This window comes from Scyliorhinus canicula, chromosome 5 (genome assembly GCF_902713615.1).
Source record: "Scyliorhinus canicula chromosome 5, sScyCan1.1, whole genome shotgun sequence".
NCBI lineage: Eukaryota > Metazoa > Chordata > Chondrichthyes > Carcharhiniformes > Scyliorhinidae > Scyliorhinus > Scyliorhinus canicula.
In genome coordinates this window covers 124341415-124367416 of record NC_052150.1, presented here as the reverse complement: position 1 = coordinate 124367416, position 26002 = coordinate 124341415, and the positions used below count along the sequence as shown (strand labels likewise).

The 26002-nt window shown below is 43.8% G+C and overlaps 1 protein-coding gene and 1 non-coding gene across 2 annotated transcripts in view; one reads left to right on the top strand and one right to left on the bottom strand.

The window, feature by feature from the left end:
• gabbr2 (gamma-aminobutyric acid (GABA) B receptor, 2) overlaps positions 1 to 26002 on the top strand; it is a 1146382-nt gene that overhangs the window by 572799 nt on the left and 547581 nt on the right. The window lies entirely within an intron of this gene.
• On the bottom strand, positions 3194 to 3393 carry LOC119966718. The gene has a single exon (XR_005460823.1). It is a non-coding gene; the product is annotated as a U2 spliceosomal RNA (small nuclear RNA).

The following is a 26002-nucleotide window of genomic DNA, read 5'->3' as shown; positions in this document are numbered from 1 at the left end:
CTTAGTCATGTTACTTCATGGCTACATTTTCCCAGAATGTTGCATTGTGATACGAGAGATCAACCTCATTTGAGAATAAATTTGGTAGGTTGTTGAAGGCTAGCAGTGAGAGATATAGAAGCAATTAAAGCACATGGGATTAAGACTATTCCTTGTTTAGGAGATACCAGTGCAGAGTGGTTGTTTGGACTATATGGCTGATTTCTGTGTTGTAATTTCCATGTAATTTTGTATAATTGTGGGCACGATTTAAGAAATGAAATAGAGTCCCATGTTGAACATGTTTAGCTGGGTGTTTCCCGTCACTGACAGTGCCGAGAACGACCCTGCTGTTAAACGGGATTCTGCTTCATTTTGAGGCCATGGTGAGAAACGCCCTGCCGAGGCCGCATTTAATCTCATTCCCACATAAACAAGCTCCACTCGCCAGTGCAGGCAGAGATCGGGGCACCATTTTAACATGGTCTGGAGATCTCTCACTCTGTCTGCCCCCCGCCCTAATGCCTACTAGGGGTCATCGAGTCCCCCACACCCCACCGCAGGTAAAATGCCACCCGGGCACATTGGCACTGCCAGCCTGGCATTCCGGCAGTGCCCCTGCCAGGCTGGCAGTGCCACCTGGACACCTGGCAGTGGACATCTCGAGACCCCTTTGTATCTCGCGAGGCGCCATGAGGCCGGTAGATCGTGACAGATAGCTTTTCACAGTATTGCCATCGGGTCTTTAATGTTTCCCTCAGTCTTAATATAAGAACTGATGAATTGTGCAGTTTTTCACTTAAATCCTGATTCATATATGTTATTTTGGTTCTGTAGTTTATTTGGTTCTGTATTTTTTTTTAATGCCAAACAGTGTGTTTTCCCACTGGGTGAGAAACAAGTAATAGTGTTGTGGCCGCCCGTATTGTACCTCGTGTGACATTCCTTTCCTTTGAGCAGGCATCAAATGTTGAGGCAGGATTTTCGAGCCCTGCCATGGTCCTGCAATGAGTCATTTAACCGTCCATTGACTTTGGTGAGACTGGAAACTCTCGTCAGTGGAAAAGACAATAACTGCAATCAAAACCCAAGATTGACTAGTAGTCGAGGACTATGCTACAGTGCAACTTTCCTTTGAAACTTGGTTAATTTGAAGTTTCCTTTAAAAAGATGCAGGACAGGGGCAGCACGGTGGCGCAGTAGTTAGCACTGAGACTATGCCGCTGAGAACCTGGATTCAAATCCCGGCCCTGGGTCATTGTCCGTGTGGAGTTTGCACATTCTCCCCGCGCCTGTTACCCACAACACAAAGATATGCAGGGCAGGTGGATTAGCCATGCTAAATTGCCCCTTAATTGTAAAGAAAAATAATTGGGTACTCTGAATTTATTTAAAAAAGGATGCAGGATAAATTCATTGAGATCAAAGAAACTTATTAATTTCCAGCGCTGACAACAAGGCCTTGGTCGATAACATGTCACATTAGCAGTTTATGACTTGGCATGGTCTGGATTGAATCATCCTGCCAGCTGAATGATAGATGCTGGGACTAACCAATGGATTTAGAAATAAAAACTTGGTAAATCTGAGGTGAATAGATTTGCCAAACAAATTAAATAACATTCAGATTTCAAATGACTGAGAACAGGATGAAGCGAAAATTACCAACATAGCCAGCTGCTGAGCAAGAGGGGGGTCTTAACTGTTTGACTGTTTGGTGGTGGAAGTGGATGAAGTGGGTTAACCACGGGTGGAATTTGTCAGCCTCTTCCACCAGCGGATTTTCCGGTCCGGCAAAGTCGATGGACCTTTGAATGATTCGCTGCAGCTTATGGCCCCGCCCTCACCTGTTTATCTCAAAGGAAAGGAATATCACACAAGGTATTACTTCTTTAATCTTAGAAATTGGAATCTCCAAAAAATGTGATACATGAGCAGTGGTCACTACTTTAGAAAGAGAAAAATAAGGAGCAGAAAATCACAAAAGACCACCTGTGAAATTTAATCCCATGCCTGCCAGAAGCTAGGCAGGGTGGCAAAACAATTTAAAATTATAAATATTTTAGAGGTGTCAACCTAAGACTTCAAAAGGTGACCAGGTGTGAGCATCAAGGATGAATATCATGACAGAGATACATTTTTTATGAGCTTGGCTTCTAATGTCAAAACAAGAAAGAGATTCCTTGTCCAATAGTTCTGACGTATCTTCTACTTAGCAGAATCTGGGTGTGCATGACAGCTGGCAGTCATCAATGTTTGAGATGCATTTTAAATAAAGAAATAGAGCACAATATTTCTTACAAATACAATAGCATTTGGGAAACTCTCTGAAAAAACAACAGTTTGACTTGAGAAAGAAAAACTGAGTTGGATCTCAAGCTTCCAAAGAGTAGATTGTAAGGACCCAACCAGGAATGCATTCCTCCCACTCTATTTATACAAATATACAAAATCGACAGACAATAAAAGAGCTCTTGGTCCATCAATCCTGCCCCAACATGACTAAAGAACATGCTTAAATACTTCCTTCCATCTCCTCTCTCTGCAGCCAAATGTTTGTGTGCGAGAGACACAAAGACAGGGGAAAAACTCAGGGCCAACAAAGAAAAAGGATGTTGGGTGCATTATAAGTATGGTCTCCAGTGGGAAAAGCGATATGATTCCTGCTGGACAGATCGGTGCAGTTCAGATCACAATCTACCCACACTTCGACATTTATTGGAGGTTGGGGAGATTTACACCATGAATGTGGTGTGCACTATCTAAAGATGCTGGCAAGGCTAGCTCTTCAGAGATCAGAGCACCTTGATCTGAAGACAATTAGCAGGCAATTTAGGGGTTAAGCAGACTGAAAGAAAATACTACTCACAGCAGAGTTAGAGAGATACGCCCACAGCATGAGTTACCTTGCCCCATTCAGACTTGAGCCTCGTTAGTAGGAATACGCAGGATGCCCCACTCAGCCAGATCCATTGTCATCCGGAACAACCTTGTTTGACCAGCCCACCACATAGTCTGATGGTCTATTTGTCTGTCAATGGAAAGTTATTTGCATATGAACGCTCTGTTCTTTTGTCTGAACAGCAGTGCGCAATCAGCCAAGATAACGATAAGGGATTCAAGTCTGACCAATTTAGTGGGGACCCTTTGTTCAGGAGGTAGGCGGAACTTAGAGACAGAGAGAGGAAGAAATGCTTTTTTCTTTTTTTTAAATTACTTTTTCTGAGTTACAAAGCCAGGGCTCAGAGTGTGGACAGGGGTGAACCCCTAATCCAGCTCCTTGCCTGCTCCGAAAACCAACTCAAAGTCAAATTGAATCCAATTCATGGTCCCCACAAGAGAAACATACCAGATCTGAGCCAAAAGGCAGAGCAGATCCTACACTTGATCTTCGCCAAAAGGCCTAGAAGAGATAAGAAATGCTTTTTCAAATTGTGACAGCAGAAGGCTGTGGAGGTCATCCAGAGAGGTCATGAAGGAAGCTGCTCCAGATACAGAGTTTTGAAAAAAGTTCGAAAGGAACTTGACTGACAGAAGAGAATTGCTTAGTAAATAAAAGTATCATCTTTACCTGTCGATGTAAGGGGAATGAAAGCTGTATGTTTATTGGACATGTTGTTTAATGGGAACTAATATGTTAACTGTTAAGAAACTGCATGTAATCTATTAGTGATAGAATTGGAGTAAAAATTTCAATATTGTTTTATTTTATTTTGTTTTGTTTTAATAATGTTTGTTTATAAAATAACCAAGCCCTATTCCTTATATTACTACTGGAATGAATCGATCTTTCCGCACTGCATTAGAATTTTAAAAAGTTACGGCATTAGGTCCAGCCTCTTGACCTCTGTTGAGAGCTGACTAGGCATCCTTAACAGATGACCTTTTTTCTCCCTCAGCCTCATGTTAATGTGTCTAATATATATACCTGAATCATTTCCTCCTGGGAGGCCTCAAATTGTCAAAATCACTGGTTTCGCCAGCCAATTGTTGATTACAAATCACTTGAGCCAGATCCCTTCCCAGCTCAATTAAGTTATACCTCCTTGTCATGCTTGATTGTACCATATTCTTTTCCATAACTATTCTAAATCTAATGATATGATCACTGTCCCCCAAAATCTTCCCCATTGAACCAGACCCCATTTAATTCCCCAGCACTGCTGCCATCCTTACTGGAATGGAAGCATACTGATCAAGAATATTACATAGAAACATAGAAAATAGGATTGGGAGTCGGCCAGTGAATCTTTCGAGCCTGCTCCGCCATTCAAATGCTCATGGTTTATTTATCTCAACACCATACTGTCATGCACTCCCCATTCCCATTGACACCTTTAGAATCTAGAAATGTATCTATTTCCTTCTTAGGTATATTTAGTGATTTTGCCTCCACAGCCTTTTGTGGTAGAGAATTCCACAGGTTCGCTACCCTCTGAGAGAAGAGAATACTCCTAATCGTAGTTCCACATTGCCTACTCCGTATCCTGAGACTGTGACCCCTTGTTCTAGAGATGACAGCCAGAGGAAAGAACATCTCTGCATCCAGTCTGTACAGCCCTGTCAGAATTTATACAGTTCAATGAGATTCCCACTGATTCTTATGAATTCCAGTGAATGGTGACCCAGTGGACCCAATCTTTCCTCATACGACAATCCTGCAATCCCAAGAAGCAAACTAGTGAACCTTCACTGCACTCCCTCTGTGTCAAGCATATCTTTTCTTAGTTAAGGAGACCAAAGCTGCATACAATTCTCTAGGTGTGGTCTCACCAAGGCCCTGTAGAGATGTAGTAAACCATCCTTGCACCTATACTCAAGTCCTCTTGCAATGAAGGCCAACATACCATTGATCACTTGAACTGCTTGCTGTACCTGCATGCTTGCTTTCAGTGACTGGTGTACGAGCACACCAGAGTCTCTTTGCACGTCAACATTTCCCAATCTATCACTATTTAAATAATACTCTGCCATTCTGTTTCTCCATCCAATCTCTCGTCCACTGTTAGGGATTCCTCCCTTTCCCCGACCTTTGCACTGTTTCTGTCCATATTAGATTAATTGAAATTTCCCATTATCACTGCTCTGTAGTTCCTGCATTTTTTCTGCAATTAGCCTTAAATCTTTCTCCTCTATCTCCTTCGCATTATTCAGTGGCCTGCAGTATAACCCAGGAGCATGATAATTCCTCTATTGCTTCTTACTTCAAACCACACAGGATCTGTCTTTGGCTCTTTATCTATATCATCCTTTCCAGTCCATGAAAACTTCTTTTATAAAATGCTCCTTTCTCTCTTCCTCTATCTTTACTGAATATCTTCTACTTTTAGTAAGGAATATTAAGTTCCCAGTTGTCCCTTTCATGTGGGGAATTATCCCTGAAGCACATCAATGTTACCTGCATTTTTGTACATAAATTTCAAACCAGCTCAGACAGCTTTGCCTTGCTCCCTGTCTGAATGGAATTAATCTCAACTCTAGTGAAAAAAGCAAATTACTGTGAATGCTGGAATCTGACACAAAGGAGAAAATGCTGGAAAATCTTAGCAGGTCCAGCAGCACCTGTAGGGAGAGAAAAGAGCTAACGTTTTGAGCCTCTAGTGATGTTTGTCTCCCGCAATCTTCTGTGCACCTAATATCTTTACCATAGTGCTGAAATTTGTTTAAGCAGGAAACAATATGAGGGTAAATTATACTCAATAAAAGTAAAACAATTTCCAAATTGAAAATACAGAATTCATTTCTGAAACCTATAATTAGAATTCATGTGAATGCAAACTGACATTTAATGACAAGCCACTCAAATAGCATAAATGTGTGATATAGTCGACGATTCAGGAAAGGTCCACTGGAATGCTTCTAGCAAGTATATTTCCAATGTCATTATTTCATTCCTTTCTAAATTACTTTAATCCGATCTGCGACAAGAGTGCTGGCTAATCAAAATCCTCTTGGATTGCAGTAGCAGCACTAATTTTTCCCCAAGTATTGTTAAATAGGAAACAGCTCATACCCGTTAATTATCTGCTGTTATTCTAGAAAGAGAACTAGTGTAAGAACTACATTGCATACAATATCCTTAATCTTACCACAAGTGTGGATGAAGTACCATTTTGTTTGTTAGAAGCTATTGATTTATGAATGCAAGACTCATCAGGCAGCTTTCTATGAAATTATGCAAAACAGGAAGGAAATGGCCTCCTGCAGTGTTAATATTCATTATGAAAAATCCAACAGTGTTTCCAACAGTGAGTGCGAAGATATCCCTTTCACAGGCTGATACCAAATTGCATATCATACCCATCTCAATTGCTTATAAACTTTAGTGGGCTGTGCCTTCTATGTTTGTATTATTGTTCTGCTTAGCTGTGAATTGACTTAATTGACTAAATATGCAACAGCTTGATTGAGACTTGAATTTATTGAGTTTCAGTTGAGCTATAAAATGGGAGTTTGTTGGAATTTTAATAGCTTTGTACATTTTCATGAAGTGCAGTGTCACTGGTTTCCATATTGCCGCTGCTGCCAATCTTCTTGGCATTGAAATGGATTCATAAACCAATGAAACTTTCTGCATACAGATTTACTGAGATGCTGTCCGTTCATTAGAACAGGCGATAGGAACTGAAATAAGTTGATCTGTAAAATCATACAATATGTAACCTCAACTTGGCATTGATTGGAATTAAAGTTTCTATTTTTATTGTTTCATTACTATTGATTATATTTCCCATAGCGTGGCTCTTCTTTCCTTAAAGGCCTGTGTACTAAACTGTTTAATTGCAGACAGGAATGAAATAAAATGACTGGATACCTGATAAAAATAAATTGCAAGCGATAATATCAGCTGATCCCATTATGTTACAAATGGAAGTGTTTCCTGACTTGTCAATTGATTCATTTGATGTTGAATTTCTCTGCTTATGATCTGGGGTGAATTCGGCAGCAACTGTAGGAAGGTACATGTACACTATTACAGTTCCTCAATAGAACTGGGTCTGGTCAAACCTTTCATGGGCCAGACTCTTAAGTGTATGATATTTGCAGATTAAACAAAGTTAGGTGGCATTGTAGACAGCCTAGGTGATAGCATAAAATTGCAAGGAGATATTGACAGACTGGGTGAATGGGCAAAATTGTGGCAGATGGAATTTAATGTAAGCAAATGTGAGGTTATCCATTTTGGACCAAAAAAGGATGGAGCAGAGTATTTTCTAAATGGAAAGAGGTTGGGTACAATGAATGTCCAAAGAATCTTGGGGGTTCAGGTGCACAGGTCCTTAAAATGCCACGAACAAGGCAGAAAATAATAAAAAGGTTAATGGAATGCTGGCTGTTATATCTAGAGGATTGGAATATAAAAACACCTGGGTTATGCTGCAGCTATACAAACACTGGTTAGACCCCAGTTTGAGTGCTGTGATCAGTTCTGGACACCATTATTAGGAAGGATATTTTGGCCTTGAGAGAGTCCAACGTAGGTTTACAAAAATGATATCTGGATTAAAAAGGTTGAGTTACAAAGGGAGATTATTCAAATTAGACCTGTTTTCGCTAGAATTTAGAAGTTTAAGGGGTGATCTTATCAAAGTATTCAAGATATTAACAGGGAAAGATAGGGCTATTTCCAATGGTTGGAGTCATACCAAAAACAAAAGAAGGTGGTTGTTGGAGGCCAATCATTTCAGCCCCAGGATATTGCTGTGGGAGTTCCTCAGGGTAGTGTCCTAGACATGAGCATTTTCAGTTGGTCACTAATGACCTTCCTCCCATCATAAGGTCAGAAGTAGAAATATTCACTCCATATTAACCAGGTAGCATTCACAATTCTTCTGATATTTAAGCAATCTGTGCCCGCATACAGCTCAGCCTGGACAGCATTCAGACTTTGGTTGATAAGTGGCAAGTAACAGTCATGCCACACAAGTGTCAGGCAATAACCATCTCCAACAGGAGAGAATCTAACCATCGCCCCTTGGCATTCAAAGGCATTACCCTCGCTGAATCCCCCACAATCAACATGTAGAGATTAACATTGGCCAAAAACTGAACTAAAGCAACCATATAAATAATGTATCTATAACAGTGGTCAGAGGCTATCGGCGGGATTCTCCGGGTACCCTCGCCAGGCGACCAAAAAATCCCACCTTCCCACCTTTACATGGTCTGCGTCCCGCCTGTGGCGACCTTGTGGTGGGCATGGCTGAAGAATCCAGCCCTATGAATTCTGTGGTGAGCAACTCATCTCTTAACTCCATAAAATCTGTCCACCATCAACGGTCACAAGTCAGATGTAAAATGGTTTGTGTAGAGTAGTACAGCTCCAACAGCACTCGAGAAGCTCAAAACTGCCCAAGTCAAAGCATCCTGCTAGACTGACATTCCATCCACCACATTTAATGCCACTCCCAACAAGAGTGACACAATATGGCAATAGTATACTCATGAAGGGCAAATGGTTACATGGCCTAGTTGGGCAGAATGGCCTGTTTATGTACTGCAACTACTATATATTTATATAATTGAATGTTTTTGATTTTTTAACTTCTAATGGAGACTGTCAATTCCAATATTCTAGCATTACACTAGACAACAGTACGTTTCAAATTCCCATACCACCTAAATCACATCAGCTTTTACTGCAAATAGTCACAGAGGAGATGACAGGAACTATAATACAGAGAAAACCATCACTTTATATTTTTTGAGTGCCACTTTCTTCACTGTTCTGTGTAGTACTGTCCTGGTTTTAACCTAATCAAGTCTTTTTTAGTCCAACTTTTCTGCAGGATGTTGACAATTAAAAAAGTGTTTTTAAACACTTGTTTAGTGCAATACTAACAGCACTGTGGGTTTACGTACACCACACAGATTACATCAATTCAGGATGGGCAATAAATGCTGGCCTGGCCAATGACATCCATACCCCATTTAACAAATAAAAAATGTTAGTGCTGTCAGTGGTTAGCTGATTGGCCTTGTGATTAATGGCCATCTAATGGTCACTGAGAAGAACCATTAAACAAAAATTAGCTGCACTGTCATTGAACAATCAATCATCATCGTGACAAAGACACCTCCTATTTCTTCTCCAATCAACCATTTCCAACCCTGGTCTCACAGACTGTGATGTATTTGTGCCGTGTGCAGCTTTGCTATTCTGTTAATATCAAATGTGAATTTGCCAACAATCCGTGCGAAAATGGTTAAATAGTGACAGTGAATTCAGCAAAGCAGCAAATTGGCTTTGGCCCAGCCAGGTAATCAATTTGAAATTGAGTTGTCACCAAAGAATTCATCTACTTAGTTTCTTTGCTGTGAAAGACAGTGGATTTTATTCTCCCAAATGGAGACTTAAGAGCGCGTTTCTCCCAAAATGGAACAAAGTTCCCCTGCAAGCGTATTTAGCTGAGTGCTTCTCGGTGCTCGCTGTGCCGAGAAACACAAGGCTATGGAACGTGACTCGAGTTGAATAAGGGGCCTGAACGGGGAACACGTGGCTGAGGCAGCACATGTGCAGTGGAGAGCTTCGCTTGCCGGAACTCCCCTTTGTAGTGAGAGATCAGGACACCATTTTTAAATGGCATCCCAATCTCTGAGGCCCCCGAAATAATCCCTGACCGCCCCCAGCCCGAATGCACTTCGGGAGGGTCCTCACCACCAACCCCCTTCTCCACCCCCCCCCCCCACCCCCCCCCCCCCCCCCGCACCCCCACAGCACCTGCACCGGGAAACCCCGCTCCGACTGTGCATGTGCAAAAAATGCCAGCTTGGCACCTTGGCAATGCCAACCTGCACACTGACAGTGCACATGCCATTGGCAGTGCCACATGGGCTCCTTGGCAGTGACATACTGGCACCCAGGTGGCTCTGCCAAAGAGCCAAGCTGGCACTTCCAGGGTATCTAGGAGGCACCAGCAGCTCCAGGGTACCAAAGGGCATGCAGCTGGGGCCTCCAATCCCTGGGAGACCCCCATGAGTGCCATTCCATCTGGTCCCTGTTTCTGGGGACCAGTACTGAACAGCACTCGCCCGAGGTCTCTGAGGTGAAGGGGTTCAATACCAAATCCTCAGGTACCTCGGGAATCTGCAAGTTAGTGCGTCTTACTGCCTCACTCGAATATGGAGATTTGCCTAAAAGTGATCCTGCCCATTGTGGCTTCTGATCTCACATAGTGTTGCGAGACGGGAAGACCCCGGGAGTGGGGTCTACCGCCTTTCATCGGCCATGATGTGCTGCGGCAAGCTGCTTTTCTGGCGCAGCATGCCGTTGGATCGCACCCTAAGTGCCAGAATGAAAACCGGAGTGATTCCCGCTGGTGTTATGAGCGTACCCAACTTGCCATTCAATGGCCCTTCGTAATGTTTTTACCCAGGATCAGGTTTTCCATGCCATTCAACTGCATGCTGGGGTTCTCACTGGACCTGAGAGGGGTGGGACGTAACCTCTCTTAGAGGCCCCCCTCCTCAGTAATCGGGGTGCCATTTGTAAAGGGTGCCTTGATCTCAGAATGCTGCTATTTATATAGCTATACAGTGGTTGCATTAACTCAGATGAGCAGCTGATTTTTGAACCATAGTTATTTTAAAGGTGCTGTTTCTTTGTTCTGAGAGCTATACGAATAAAAACCATGGGGGGGATACCTCCAGCCCAGCACATGCCCCCATGGCCCCTCTCTCCCTTAATGACTCCCCTTGGCACCTTGTAGGCAATTATAGGGAGGGTACGCATCCCTTGTTGCCCCTTGGAGTACAAGACACCAGGTCCCCATTTCTCGGGACTTGCACCAATTCACGGCAGCAGGATTCCCGGCTGGAGCATCCCAGGAGGCAGTTGAATTGGACGTCCTGCCGTTAATTGAATTCAGATTAGGGTTAATGACTCCTTTGCATGCTCTCGCTGTGCCTGTGTGGGAAGCTCATTGGGAGACTCACAACAGGCTTCATGGCTGGCTGAAACCCGTTTTTTACCTGATGCCCAATTCCCACCACTGGCTGACAGCCTCAAAGAATCCCCCCAGTGAGTTCACAAGTTAAAAATAATGAAGGTTATGGAACAAAGGCCTTTAGCCATAGGAATCCTCATTTGTTATACTTTACTGTTTTTTTTTTTCAATACTAGAATCTCTGCTTTCATATTTATCAATCTTATTCCAGTACCTCTGGTTTCTTTTCCCCAAGTTTTCAGTCTGTACTTGTTTTCAGTCTGTACTTGTTTTCCCTTTTACATTTTGAAAACAATTTACATTGTTGCCAATAACAAACCATGTTATTCGTTCCTCAAGCTTGCTTTTGCTATTAGGTAGAATGGTTATTCATGTATTTTGAGAAAGCCAATTTTGTGTTGTTTTTCCCTAATATAATACATTCACTGACTGTACTCCTTGACTTCAGCAGATGACATTTACAGTCTGGACTGTATATGGTGCAGGTCCAACCCGTAACTGTTGCTTTGCTGATTATAATAATAATCTTTATTAGTGTCACAAGTAGGCTCACATTAACACAGCAATGAAATGACTGTGCAAATCCGCTAGTTGCCACACTTCGGCGCCTGTTCGGGTACACTGAGGGAGAATTCAGAATGTCCAATTCACCTGACAAGCATGTCTTTTGGGACTTATGGGAGGAAACTGAAGCACTCAGAGTAAACCCACGCAGCCATGGGGGGAATATGCAGACTCTGCACAGACAGTGACCCAAGCCGGGAATCGAACCCGGGACCCTGGCACTGTGAAGCCAGAGTGCTAACCACCGTGCCACCCTTAGTAATATTACAGTCGAACTGAATATCTATTTTCACCAATTGTGCAGTGCACATGGTGCCTTTAGCTGGACGGGGGCTTCATGAAAATGGCTCAGAAAATAGCATGGCTGAATGGAATATCATTGCAATTCGTAGAGGGATGAGAATGCCTAACCCCATTGACCCCATTTGAATCATGACAACTGTTCTTAGAAGTCCGAATAACAGTGATCATAAACAGCTGTGTTGCAGATTGCAGGACTGAATGCAGCAGAGGAAAAAATGTCAAAAAGTGATTGTGTTAATAGGCACTGACAACAGAAAACAATCGCATTCAGAAAACAAATGCAATTGCTTTAGTATAACTCTTCAACATTGCATTGTACCAATTATTAGGCGCTGATCCTTGGTCATACAGATAACTTATTTGCAAGAATTATTGATGAAGTAATAAAAAGACAGAAGACCAAAAATATCATTGCAAAAGCAGACATCATAAGGAAGGGAGGAACACGGTAACACAGTGGGTAGAACTGTTGCTTCACAGCGCCAGAGTCCCAGGTTCGATTCCCGGCTTGTTCTCTGTCTGTGCAGAGTCTGCACATTCTCCCCGTGTTTGGGTGGGTTTCCTCCGGATGCTCTGGTTTCTTCCCACAAGTCCCTAAAAAAGACGTGCTGTTAGGTGAATTGGACATTCTGAATTCTCCCTGTGTACCCGAACAGGCGCCTGAATGTGGCGACTAGGGGCCTTTCACAGTAACTTCATTGCAGTGTTAATGTATGCCTACCTGTGACAATAAAGATTATTAAATTAACTCAAAACCATCACAGGCAAATAGATAACATGGAAACTAATGGGACTATAGGCTGACAAGTTCTGTAGACCCGATAGCCTGCATTCCAGGGTTTTAAAGGAAGTGGTTTTCGTGTTAATGGTTGTAATATTCCAAAATTCCCTTGATTTTTGAAAAGTCCAAGAAAACTGTAAATGTATCACTATTCAAGGAAAGATGGAGGTAGAAATCAGAACACGATTGGCCTTTTCAAATGTTGCAGCTATTTAGAGGTAGCTTCAAGTAATTCAAACTGACTGAAATTGTGTCACATAACGATCGCTTTCACCGTAGAAAATCATAATACGATCGGGCAGCGTTAATGTGTTTTCTTTTTCAAATGGAAATCTTGTTTAACAGATGTATTTGTGTTCTTTCCTGGTGTACTTGGGTCATTGGATCGGATTGGATTGGATTTGTTTATTGTCACGTGTACTGAGGTACAGTGAAAAGTATTTTTCTGTGAGTAGCTCAAGCAGATCATTTAGCACATGAAAAGAAAATACATAATAGGGCAACGCAAGGTACACAGTTAAATACCTAGACACCGACCAGCATTGGATGGAGCACACAGATGTGTAGTATTAATCAGATCAGTCCATAAGACAGTCATTTAGGAGTCTGGTAACAGTGGGGAAGAAGCTGTTTTTGAATCTGTTTGTGCATGTTCTCAGACTTTTGTATCTCGGTCTCATCCATTTCTGTGGTGATGGCCGGCTCTCTTGTCAAGTTGACTTGGTACTTCACTACTTGGTCAACCAAAAACGTTTACGGTTGGTAATATGGTTTTGGGCTGTAGCAATGGACAACTCTCATCCGCATAAGTGGTCCACATATTTCCTGGCAATTCTATCGTGTACATTCACTTTGTAAGACAGAGGTCCTGTATCAGCTACCATAACTCCTGAGACCCAGCTTGGTCCATTTCCAAAATTTCTGACACACACTGGTTCATTTATTGCAAACAACATTGCTGTGTATCCTTTTCAGTGCTCTCCACCACTAGCATCAGTACTTTTTAAAAATTGATATCTGTCTCGACTAGCAGCATTCTCTGAATGGATGGCCTCATTATTAGCTCCATACATAATATGTGAAATTGTAGATGGAGTCTGATCACAGTCATATCTGGGCCTGCAGATCGCTCATGCCCAACAAGCGCAGCTTGAGGCCATAGTCTTTTTCTTTGGGTACCCGCAGGTAAATGCCATCAGATTTTGAATGTTTTGAAACCTTAGTTCTCGCCAAGAGGACTATGTCCACATCTAACTCCCACTAAAAGCACACATCCCTCAGTGACCCCCATTGGTTGTCTCGCCCTCTGCCTGTGATGTAATTGGCAACAATCCCTTGAGGGCATGGGTAAGGCTTGACCCAGCCAACTTTCGGATATCATGCGTGCCGACGTGTCACCCTGTTCTGTCTACTTCCCATGAGATGCGCCAGTGTCAGGTGGGGAGGATTCAGGAGGGCTGGAGTATTCCAGTACCTGACAGGCTGCTCCAGCCTCCAGCCCCCCTCCCCAAGATAATGTGGCCCACGATAGGGATCCCCATTGCACAGCCAGGGATCATAGGACCAGACAGTGATATGAAATCTAAAAGATAGGAGTCAGACTTTCTCACACTAGAGGAGCACTAGAGAGCGTGTTGTCATCATCTTCCATCCCACAGACAAGACCACTGATACTGCCAACCTAGGACCAACACCCTGACGTGATGCTGAGATGACCCTCGGTGGGGGAGTGGGAGCTGTGATTGTGGGAAGGGATGAAAGGGGAAGGTGGGGTCTTTTGGCCTCCTGGTCAACAAATTGGAAGCTGATCAGGTTGTCCCTAGTTCGCTGGCCCTGAAGAACTCGTTCCACGGCCTGTCAAGTCGGCTCTGGATCTTCATCTGGTTCATCATGGACATATGCCTTTCTTGTCCAACAAGGTCTGCCAATCCTCCCCTCCTCCACCATGTTGCCCCTTTGCTGTGCAGTGTCGTGCAGGATGCCGCAAGCCACCACTATGTGCACAACCCTGTGGGGGCTGTATTGGAGAGCTCCACCTGAGTGTTCCAGGCAGCAATAGCGCACCTTTTGCAACCCGACGCATCATTCAATGATGCTACTGGTTGCTGAGTGAGCGTCATTATAACCCTTCTCCATCCAAGTCTGGGGCCTCCGCACAGGCTTCATTAGCCATGACTTCAGCAGGTAGACCTTGTCGCCCACGAGCCAACCCCTCATTCGATGGATTGCCTCAAAGGTGCCGGGAACGTCCGAGTATATCCTGGTTAAAGTGGATGTAGATAGGAGCGCATGGGGCAACTGTGACATCTTGGATACACCTGTGCATGGACGATTGCAAAATCCTGCACAGGTCACCGCTCGATCCTTGGAGAGAGGCATAGAGGTTGAGGGCAGCTGTGACTTGAGGGCCACCAGGAGTGGGTGTCCTCCTAGTCCTCATGTGCCAGGTCCATCATCATCCGACACAGGTGGCGCATAGTCTCCTTGTGAGTGGAGTCAATGGCAGCACACGTGATGCAGTCCCTCCTCAAAAGATGAGCAACACTGATAGAAATGTGGCTTGATGTGGCACCGCCTTCGTACGTCCTCCTCGACTTGATGGTCAGCCAGCACCTGAGCCCTACCTGCTGGCCTCTGCTGTTCTGGGGAAGTTCCTGTTGTGCAGGGTCTTCCCTGGGCTGGCCCTGGCGCTCTCTCCACCATGCATCTGTTACAGCAGCAGCGGCCTGGTAGATAACTAACATGACAGGCTGAGTTCCAAATTTCAGCTCTATCCCATCATTGACTTGCACCAGGCCCTTGATGTGCAAGGCCTCAATCCTCACCACCCATTTCTACCAAATGGCTTCTGGTGGCTGCCACAACAGGTATTAATGATGGTCTCTGTGGCCCCTGTCCTAGTTTTCCCAGTGGGGTTCACTGTGGGTGTCCTCATTGAGCGAGCCTTATGCCTTCCCACCCAAATGGTGATAGCTGGTTGCATGGTAGACTGTGCAGGCATGCGGCGCTTTGGTAAGAGACTGATGTGTGGGCACGTCCTACTAATGGGGGTCACTGAGGGATATGTGCTTTTGCTGGGAGTTTGGCTGCAGTGTGATGTGGAGCCTGGGTTTAACACAGAAGTTGTGAAAGGGAGCTGTTCAGGTTTCCAAGGCGTGTCCAAGATCCATATACGCTTACTGTGTGATAGCAATGGGGGGTGGCATTTGACCTGCAGAGCCTGGAGAAACAGCCTGATGCTTTGGAGTGGGTTAGCTGATAGTCTCATGAGTGAGGCTATTACTCTGAGAGAGGCTGTGTGCCAAGTAGGGTTCCAGCGGCCTCTGGTACATTTGTCTTGTTGGTCGTTCTGTGTGAGTGTGCTGAACACTCAATTTGGCTCTGTTTCTGTTCTAAGCTCTGGAGTCGCCAGGTGTCGTTAAGACACCGCCACAAGCTTCAAGGTAAAGTTCAAAGCAACAAAACCGTACACCAATTAGTAAGTCCAAACAACTGAGTTTATTATAATACAATTATAATAACTACCCATGCACACGCTAAAAGGATTAAACTTATTCCTACCGCTAAATAACTAATACTTATCTCGAAGGAACTGCTGGGTCAGGGAACAAGGCCTCTTGCTCTGCTCTGGTCTGCAGACTTCAGGTTGGTATCAATTAAAAAGGGGGTCAGGAGTGCCTATCTCTGGTAGCGGTCGTTGGGAGGCACTTACTTGTTGGCGGCTGCTGTCCGAAGGCTGGAGCAGGAGACTGAACCATGTGTGGGACCTGCCTTTTATAGATCCCAGGGGATCCGCGCCCCTTTGGGCGGACTCCTTTACCTGCTTGGAATCGATTGGATCTCTTCCCAATCGATATGTTTGAAACCCCCAATCATGGGGCAGTTCCTCGGTCGCTGGGGCGGTTCTTGGGACTTATTGTTTTGGGCTTCTCTGGCGCCAAAAGGTCTGGCCTTCCATTGAATGTATCGATCTGTGTTTAACTTGTTTCCATTGAATATATCGATCTGTGTTTAACTTGTTTCCATTGTATCTGTGGATCGCCCGGTATCGCCTCATTAGTATGTTAACTGGTTTCTTTTCACAGTGCTGTCTGGTTTCTACAGCAGTCAAAACTGGTTTCTGCAGCCGTCCCAATATACAATCGCTTTGCAAGCTGCTTGCTTTACAACATGTCCATTTTCCCTACATTCCTTGCAATCTTCCATTTTGTGTTGGGCAGTGGCCACCCCAGGTGGCTACAATCTTTTATGTGGGGTTAGCTGTGTTAATCCCCTGCTTCCTCTGCTGTGGAGATGTGCATCTGAGGAGTGCAATGAGGAGTCCCAACACCTGGTGGTCCAGTAATTAGCCACGCCAATCCCTTGATTATTCTGCTGATACAGAGGGTTTTCAGATGGGTGGGATAGATAGATATCTACATGATCAGGAGACCTCAGAGCATTTCAAGGATACTGGCAGGAATTAGAAGTTTAAACAGTCAGGAGACTGTATTTAACACCTAAAGGGTGAGTTGCAAGTCTTTTACAGCAGCAGTGGGAGGTTCAGCCATGACACCCATATCCCAAGATGGACGCCCCGAGTCCATACCCTTATCACCAAAACGGTCCCCACTAATCCCAGAGCTCCAGGTATACACCCCCAGCAAGCGCAAAAATGATGAAAAAAGCACTTACCTCCTTGCTCCTCTCAAAGGTCATGCCACCAGGACCTCATTAGTAAACACTTTCACCAAATCACACCTGTGTGACCCCCGGCTGGCAAAGGTGGAGCATAACAGGGGGATGGAGTTTCACAGCGCCAGGAACCAGGTTCAATTCCAGCCTTGGGTTACTGTAATGTCTGTGCGGAGTTACATGTTCTGCTCATGTCTGCGTGGGTTTACTCCGGGTGCTCCAGTTTGCTCCCACAGTCAAAAGATGCGCGGCTTAGGTGGATTGGCCATGATAAATTGTCCTGTAGTGTCCAAATGTTAGGTTGCTGGGTTACGAGGATAGGGTGGAAGTATGGGCTTGGGGTAGGGTGCTCTTTCAGGGGCTGCTGTGGACTCGATGAGCCAAATGGCATCCTGCATTGTAAATGCTATGATTCTATATTTTATCACGTAACAGAGTTGGAAAGAATGTTTTGGATATTTTTCCAAGGGTCTTTTGTCTTTTCAGAAAATCACATGGTTTTCAGATGTGTGGTGATTGTCTATATTGTAATGCACAAGATATCATAGTTGTGTAGGAAAGGCTAAGTAGACCAGTGGTTTATTTTTGACTGTCTTTGTTGTGTGTTTGTATGATAACCCCTTGCCTTGCCAGGGCTGCCACCCCTCAATGCAACTGCAATACCTTCTCTACTGCAACTGAAGCGTCTACCTTGAGGTTTTTTTTCCTTCCTTGTAAAACATTTCACTATTGCAACTTCCCACATTGAATGCCTGTGCCTTTACCTCCCATTGCTGGCCTTCTTCCCAAGAAAACTTCTACCCTCATGCTGTCTTTAATATATTTATCAACCCTCCTACCAATTATGTGCTTTTTTATCACGTTTACTGTGCTCCACAGAGTTCTCATTATTGTCAAACCCCGATTATTCACTCCCAGTCTTATCCCTACCAGACATGCTAATCCCCTTTCAGTACTCTCAAACACCGCATCTGCCTTTCTCAAAAACAGCTTCTTTCCCGCTGTTGCCAGACTCCTAAACGACCATTTTATGGACTGACATGATTAATACTACACCCTTGTATGCTTCACCCGATGCCGGTGTCTATGCATTTACATTGTGTACCTCGTGTTGCCCTATTATGTATTTTCTTTTTATTTTATATTCTTTTCATGTATTAATGATCAGTTTGAGCTGCTCGCAGAAAAATACTTTTTACTGTATCTTGGTACACGTGACAATGAACAAATCCAAATCCAAATCTGCCTCCGCACTTGCCGTCCTTATGGCTCTGCTTGCTCTATTGACCCTATTCTCTTGCTCCCGAGATCCCCAGAAACATCTTCCCAGCACTTCCAATCCATGCTGCCTTTCAATGGTTCCCCGTTGCTAGATATAGTGAATACAATTTTCTTTTATTGATTTATTAATGATTTAGTAAAGTAACGTGGGCAATTAAACCACTGACTTATTGAATATGTTGTTTAAATAATAATGTCAATGACTTAACTGTAAGTATTAGGCATAACTAAGCAAGATTGAATGAATTATGCTCTCCAAGCTCATCTTCTTTAGATTCCCTTCCCAACCATACGCAATTAACATGTTAAGGATGATCAAGAGCAAGTAATAAAATTGATCACACAAGTGTCTTTAGAAAATATGTACTGGCTGTTAATGAAATAAAAGCATCTGAACATTTAGAAAAAAAGAGGAACTCGTGTAACAGAGTAATTCCAATATTCTCATAATGTTCTATTATATTATTTTCTATTTTAATTATTTTCTGCAGCTATTTCCAGCTTCAGTGAGCAAGACCTTTGTATGCATTGTGCCTCTATTGCATTAATGGAAAAATAGTGGTTGGGAGTGCTGCTTATCACCTTTTGGAAAGTGCATTAAAATAAGGCAGAGGAATTCTCAAAACGAATTATTGAAATGGTGCTCACTTGATTAATTACATACAATCCAATACATTATTAAAATTTTAACTAACATTAAAGTAAATCAATCATAAAATTAATCATCTTGTCATCTCGTTCACAAGTACAGATAGTTTTGACTTATCTGTTCACATCCTTTGCTATGAACAGCATGGGATATGATATTAGTAAAAACTAAAATAGAAGTGCAAGTATTTATTGTCTTTGCTTTATTGACTGGGCAATGGTTGTGAATTAAAAATACTTTTTTCATCTAATGATTAGTAATGTAACGCTGCTGCTTAAATGGTCCACAATGTCCTTTTGGAAGGAAATGTGCCATCTTTATGTGGTCTGGCCTATAAGAGGCTCCAGGCCCAGACCAACGTAGAGTCCCTACAGTGCAGAAGGAGCCATTTGGCCCATCAAGTCTGCACCAACCCTTCGAAATGACACTCTACCCATGTCCACCCCGCCCCGTCACTATAATTCCGTAACCTAACCTGCACATTCCTGGATATTAAAGGGTAATTTAGCATGGCCAATCCATCTAACCTCTACATCTTTGGGCTGTGGGAGGAAACCCATGCAGACATGGGAAGAAAGTGCAAACTCCACACAGACAGTGACCTAAGGCTGGAATTGAACCCAGGCCCACGGAGCTGTGAGCCAGCAGTGCTAACCACTGTTCTATTGTGCTACTTATGCTCCATGATTGGCTCTTAACTGAATTTATGAAGTGGCCTACACAACCGGGGAGTAGGAGCAAATATTAGAACGAAAAATAAGGCAATTGCTAATCTGCAAGCTAGGAATTCAATTAGGACACAACAACGTATACCCAATCCATAGCATCTGAAAAATCTTTCTTACTAATATCTGGTGAATGTGCCAAGGTTTGGAGAGCTGTTTTATAGATAAATCAAAGCAACTGGTTAAATTATTCTCACAGGGTGGGATTTTCTTTGGTGGCAGGACCCCTAACATGAGGGCCAAAAGTGGGGAGAGGGGGAGGAGATGACCTTGCTGCAATGAATGATGAAAGCCTACTTGTGATATTAATAAAGATTATTATGATGAGACTTTGGTCTGCATTTAACAGGCAGAAACCAACGATGTGCAGGTTAGGTGAATTGCCATGATAAATTGTCCTTCGTGTCAAAATAAAAGGTTAGGTGGGGTTACTGGATTATGGGGATGGGATAGGTTTAAGTGGGGTACTCTTTCCAAGGGCCGGTGCAGACTCGATGGGCCAAACTGCACTATACATTCTATGATTCTATGAAGTGGCTGCCATCAGGACTGATGTTCTAATGAGGATTATGGTCTGCTCCCAGGAGCTACTGGTCTAATCAGAGTACCAGCAGATCAGCAGCCTCAGTGGCAGAACCAGGAGTGATGGTAACTTCTGATTGCTGCACTTGGAGGAATAGTGAAATTTGATGATATGCATCCTTAAAGTAAGGTAAATGAGGTATAGGGATGCCAAGGCCAGGCAGGTCCGCCTTAGCACGAGGGTCGGTGGCTGCTAAGAGCAGGTGGTGTTTATGCATATAGAGAAGGGCATTTATGCATGGAGACTGATTACCAGTGATGTCCCACTGAGATGGATAAGATGACCTTTGCTCTTCAGTATCTTCATAATGACCCATATGTAGGTGTTGGGGGAATATTCCAATAACTTGTAGATGATATAATGATGTATGCATATTTTAAAGCAGGTCTGATTTATAATGCTGCATCCTTTCAGTTTAGTCCTCTCACAAAATTGGGGATATTTAGGTTTTGAAAATGGTTCATAAGAGGACTGCAAAATAAATTATCAAGTTAAACACCTTGGCTAAAAGAGCTGTGATGGTGTAACTTTGAGAAATGTAGACCATGGAGCAGTTTGATAGAAGTTGAGAAAATACTGAAGGATCATATTGTATTTACATTGTGTAAGGGTCCTTCTTATTTGTTCCTGTTTATTTTTCCCCCTTTCCTTTATTTCTGCTCTTACATTTTTGATCCATGGATGGTTAACAGACCTGTTGTTCAATAATAACAATCTTTATTAGTGTCACAAGTAGGCTTACATTAACACTGCACTGAAGTTACTGTGAAAATACCCTAGTCACCACTCTCCAGCGCCTGTTTGGGTACACTGAGAGAGAATTCAGAGATATTCACCTAACATCACATCTTTCGGTAATTGTGGGAGGAAACGGGAGCAGACACAGGGAGAATGTTTAGACTCCGCACAGACAATGACCAAAGCCGGGAATCAAACCAGGTCCCTGGCACTGTGAGGCAACAGTGCTGACCACTGTGCCACCGTGCTGCGCAAAGCAGCCTGCACTTCTAATTCAAACAGGAAAATCCAGAAGGCTGTACTGTTTTAGACTGATATCAGTGATGACTCGGATTGATTGAGGTAGCTGGTGACCATTGAATTGGCCCTAAAGGTGGTGCTCTGCCCAGTAACAAGTGGTGATTGATTCTATTCCCACCAAAATGGTTCAGAGACCTAAAGGGCTTTCAGTTTTGCTTTGGCAGCTGAGGGAGAAGACCTCTTTTTATCCCATTCTGTTCTCCATAAATAACCAGTTAACTCTCACCAAAAGGTCTCTGTGGCAACTACCACTCTCTACAGAAATAATTGATGCAAGCAGAGACCAGAATCCGGCGATGCTCTCTGCAGAACAGGCTGATGTGAAGCCAGAGGCCTTTCCTGGAAAAACTGTAAGTAAGAAGTTGCTAACTGCAAGGAAGAGAAGATTATTACAGCCTGTAAACCAAAGACTTTATACCGCACTAATACTGTGAAAAAAGTGCACGAAGGAGCTCATCATTTGAAGCAATGATTCTCATTTTTTGACCTTTACCCTTATTATTTTTACCTCTTTCCACCCTATGTTTATCTGTATTGTGAGTGTGTGGATAGAGGGTGTGGAAGTTAAAAGGGAGTTGTAGGTTGCTTGCTTGTTATTTAGTTGCATTTACTGCCTATGTTGGGATGGATTCTCTGTTTCCGAGTGTTGATGCCAACACTGAGGAGAATCCGTGGACTTTCACGTCTGAAAAATTGTCACCACACCTGCACTGATTCTGCTACCAGTGAGGGGTTAGCACCGGTGCCATGTGGAACCCACATAAAACAGTGTGGGAATTGCTGGGTCTGTGATGGATACTTGCAGGGCTGACATGTTGCAGCCGTGCGTAAACAATACACCCCCCCCCCCCCCCCCCCCCCACCCATACACACTGATCGGTGCCGAAAAGATGGGACAGGTTGTGCTGGAGCGCCCATACAACTGATGAGTCGGCTGGGGCCAGAGGGCACCGAGGGGAGTACCCCGGGGGTCACCTATATGACCCAGGGCACCAGGTTTAAAGCGGGTTGTCACTGACATGCCCAGACACATGGCTGCCTTGCTGGCTGCAGTATTGGTGTCACGTACCTGTCTACCCAGCCCACCTCCTGGCCACGCCCACCACTCGTCGCGCCGTGGCAGAACACCCCTGGCCAGCAGCACGACTGTCGGTGAAGTATGGCGGTGTTGGACACTGTCCATACACTGTCTCTCTCTCTCAGCAGCCACCGCGCCAGGTTCGCGATTTATGAGAGCACACTTGGACTGCTCCGTCAGGAACTCATCCCATTGTCGGCGGAGAATCGTGATTCAGTATCAAACCAGCGCTTGCCACAATTTTGGCCGCGGGAGCTATTCTCCGCCTGATCACATGCCCTGATTGTGGCATCGGCTAACAGAAAATCATGCCCCACATCTTTATTCCTGTTATAAATAAACAGTAATTGAATTTCAACTTACAAACTTGGTGACTGTAATTATTGGACCGCTAATGGCCAAGGACTTCCGGAACTTTATTAAGACCTTTGATTAAGGCTGTGTGCAGGGTGGTCTACTGGCTTTCCAGCTGCCACCTGGGCCCCTTGTCACTGTCACACAGGCACCCTGGCAGTGCCAGGTGGGATCTCCAGGTTGGTATGGACCCTCAAGGACCCTCTTAATTGGGGCATTTGGGGGTCCGGAGGCTGTGATGAGGGGTTAAGAGATCGGGCGGCATTCAAAATTGGCACCCCAATCTCTTCCTGCAGGGAATGAAGGTAGGTGTAGCCTCGGCAGGGTGTTCCATGCAAAGGCCAAAAAAAAGGACCCGTTTGATAGCAGGGTTACTCATAGGACTGCAGGCACCGAGAAACACCCCGCTAAAAGCTCTGAAAACGGGACTCTGGTTTCCCAATAAATCATGCCCATGATCTTTTGCATCCACCTGACAAGTCAGACAGGACTTCACTTTAATATCTCATCTGATAGATGACACATCCAAAAGTGCACCACTTCCTCAGTACTGCACTGAGCTGTCAACCTAAATTATATACTCAAGTGGCTGGTGTGGGATTTGCACCCACAACCTTCTAACTCAAAGGTGAGAGGCCTAAAATTGAGTCACTGCCAATGGATGTGAGGATTGTTCAAGTGCTATCAAGTGGTGCTTAGTCACCAATAATGTCCTCAGCAATCAATTTTGGATCTGCCAGAACCACTCAGCTCCAATTTTCATTATAGCCTTAATTCTAACCTGGATTTAAGACCTGAATTCCAGAGGTCAGGTGAGAATGACTGCCTTTGGTATCAAGATGGCATTCAGCTACGTGGCACCAAAAAGCCCTAGTGCAGCTGAAGTCGATGGGGATTGATGGCTGGGGTAACAGCTGGCACAATGGAAGGTGATTGGTGATGGCCTATCATCTGAGACTGAGGATGTCGCTCCAGGAATTCCTCAGGGCTACGTCCTCTGGGTCCAAATATCTTCAGCTGCTTTGTTAATAACATGTGAAATGTACTTCTGGGCAAACTAATGGGGATAAATATGGAGGAGTAATTTATAAAGTTATGGGGAATTTAAATTTGTTGCACGTGTTGTCAATAGGGCAGTAACAAACTCAGTAGGTGTCAAAAACATCATTGCATTATCCGAACAATGGAGTTGAAGCTATTTCTAAAGCAGTTGAGACTGCATGCCCAAAACATCGGCCTATTTCACGCCTTCGGAGCTTAGTGACTATGCAAATAAGGCTTCTAGATCACCGACTTTCATTTTAGGTTAGAACTGATCAGTGAATATGAAATCATATTTGAGGGGCCTGAAGGAACAGTTTGTGACTCCCTCCCATACCCAACACTAATCTTGCAGGTGGCTGTGATGACCAAGAGAAACCAGGTAACCTGAAAAGTGCTCAAGTTTGCCAAGTGCAGACCTTCATAAATAACAGAGCAAGTTTGGGTACTCGCTTCCTTATACCCACATCAACATAGAGTCTGACATATTTTTTGTTTTATCGAGTTCTTATTTAAAAACCTTCAGGCAATTACATTAATTTTCCTAATCAATAGGTCTGGCTTTGTAAAAATTGGCACTCGATACTTCACTCCATGTTTAATGCATTTTTTCTCACTTCGTAATCAAAATGACTCTTCATTATTTAACAGTATTAGTTAGAATCATGTACATATTTCAAAAATTATTGGCTAACCTATCATTTGTGAGGTCAAAATATAATTTGTGTAGCATGTACAGAAGAGTACATTGTCAATTAATGTAATAAGTGAGTTGGGATCAATACAGAACTGAGAGTTTGGGTTTATCAACTGGATTAATTTGGTTTATGAATCCTGCATTAATCAGTTGATTGTTGTGTTGGCTTGGGTGCTTTCCTAAGTTGCCTTTGATAAGTGATTTATACATCCCTACTTTGTAGATCTGAATTTTGTTCCTCTCCTCTTGTTAAGTGGTGCATGAAGATTAAATGTAGAGAAGGGAGTATTGGCCGTATAGCTCCCTGCAAAGAGTTCTCAACTTCTTAATATGCTCTTAACTATAGATGGAGGCCACCCATAAATTCTATTTGGCAATTGCCCACATCTATTTCACTGTGGTTGTGAATGGAGCTGGGGAAATTACACAGTGGGAGAGGGGAAAGCAGTTGCCCACAGGGTTGGGATGCATCATTGTGCAGCTGTCAATTCACAAGATCCGATAAGGAAGGTAACTCCGGGCTTTTTGGTTCATAAATATACAAGAGTCAACTTTGAATGTTGCAACCAACTCACTGATCCTTTGTGCCTGTGTTGAAGAAGCAGTTATGTCTTTCAGGCCATCATTTACATTCGGTCAGCGAACAGAAGTGCAAACCAGAGTCACAGTGCAGTCTAGGTTACAAATATGAAGGCAGGAGGAAATCTGAGTCTTAAAGGAAGCCTTCTTCTTAAAGGGATATTGGACACAATTTAACTACCGTGTTGCGCCCAGACCGGATCTGGGTATGCCGGTTAAATAGTGGGATGGCCAAAATTGAGAATTGCGCCTTCGCTATCTAACCGACAAGCTCACGATGGCAGGTTCCGGATCACACCCAAATATGGCAAGCATATCATTAACCCCAATTTGCATTATTTCTACCTCATTAGCGAGATTGAAGTCAAATGTAACAGCCTCCTGGGAATTAATCGGCTCCCCAACGAGAAATCACGCGGGCGTCGGTTTGTACCTCTTTTTTAAAAACGTGAAGCTGGCGCTGAGGGGAACTGAGAAGCTGATGCAACACAAGAGCACTGAAGCTGCTGCTCAGAGGGTGCTGGAGGTCACTCAAGCTGGTTGTGCTTGGTTGGGAGGGCTGAAGCATTCCGGATCGGGTGTCACCGCGCGGGATGGGGGGTTAAGGGGCTTTTCATCCATGAGGTGTTCAAGTCATCTTTAAATATTTTGGATATCCATAACGGGGCAACTATCTACCTGTCTGTCCTACCAAAAGCTTCCAGGACAGAGCCTTGTTTTTGTTTATATG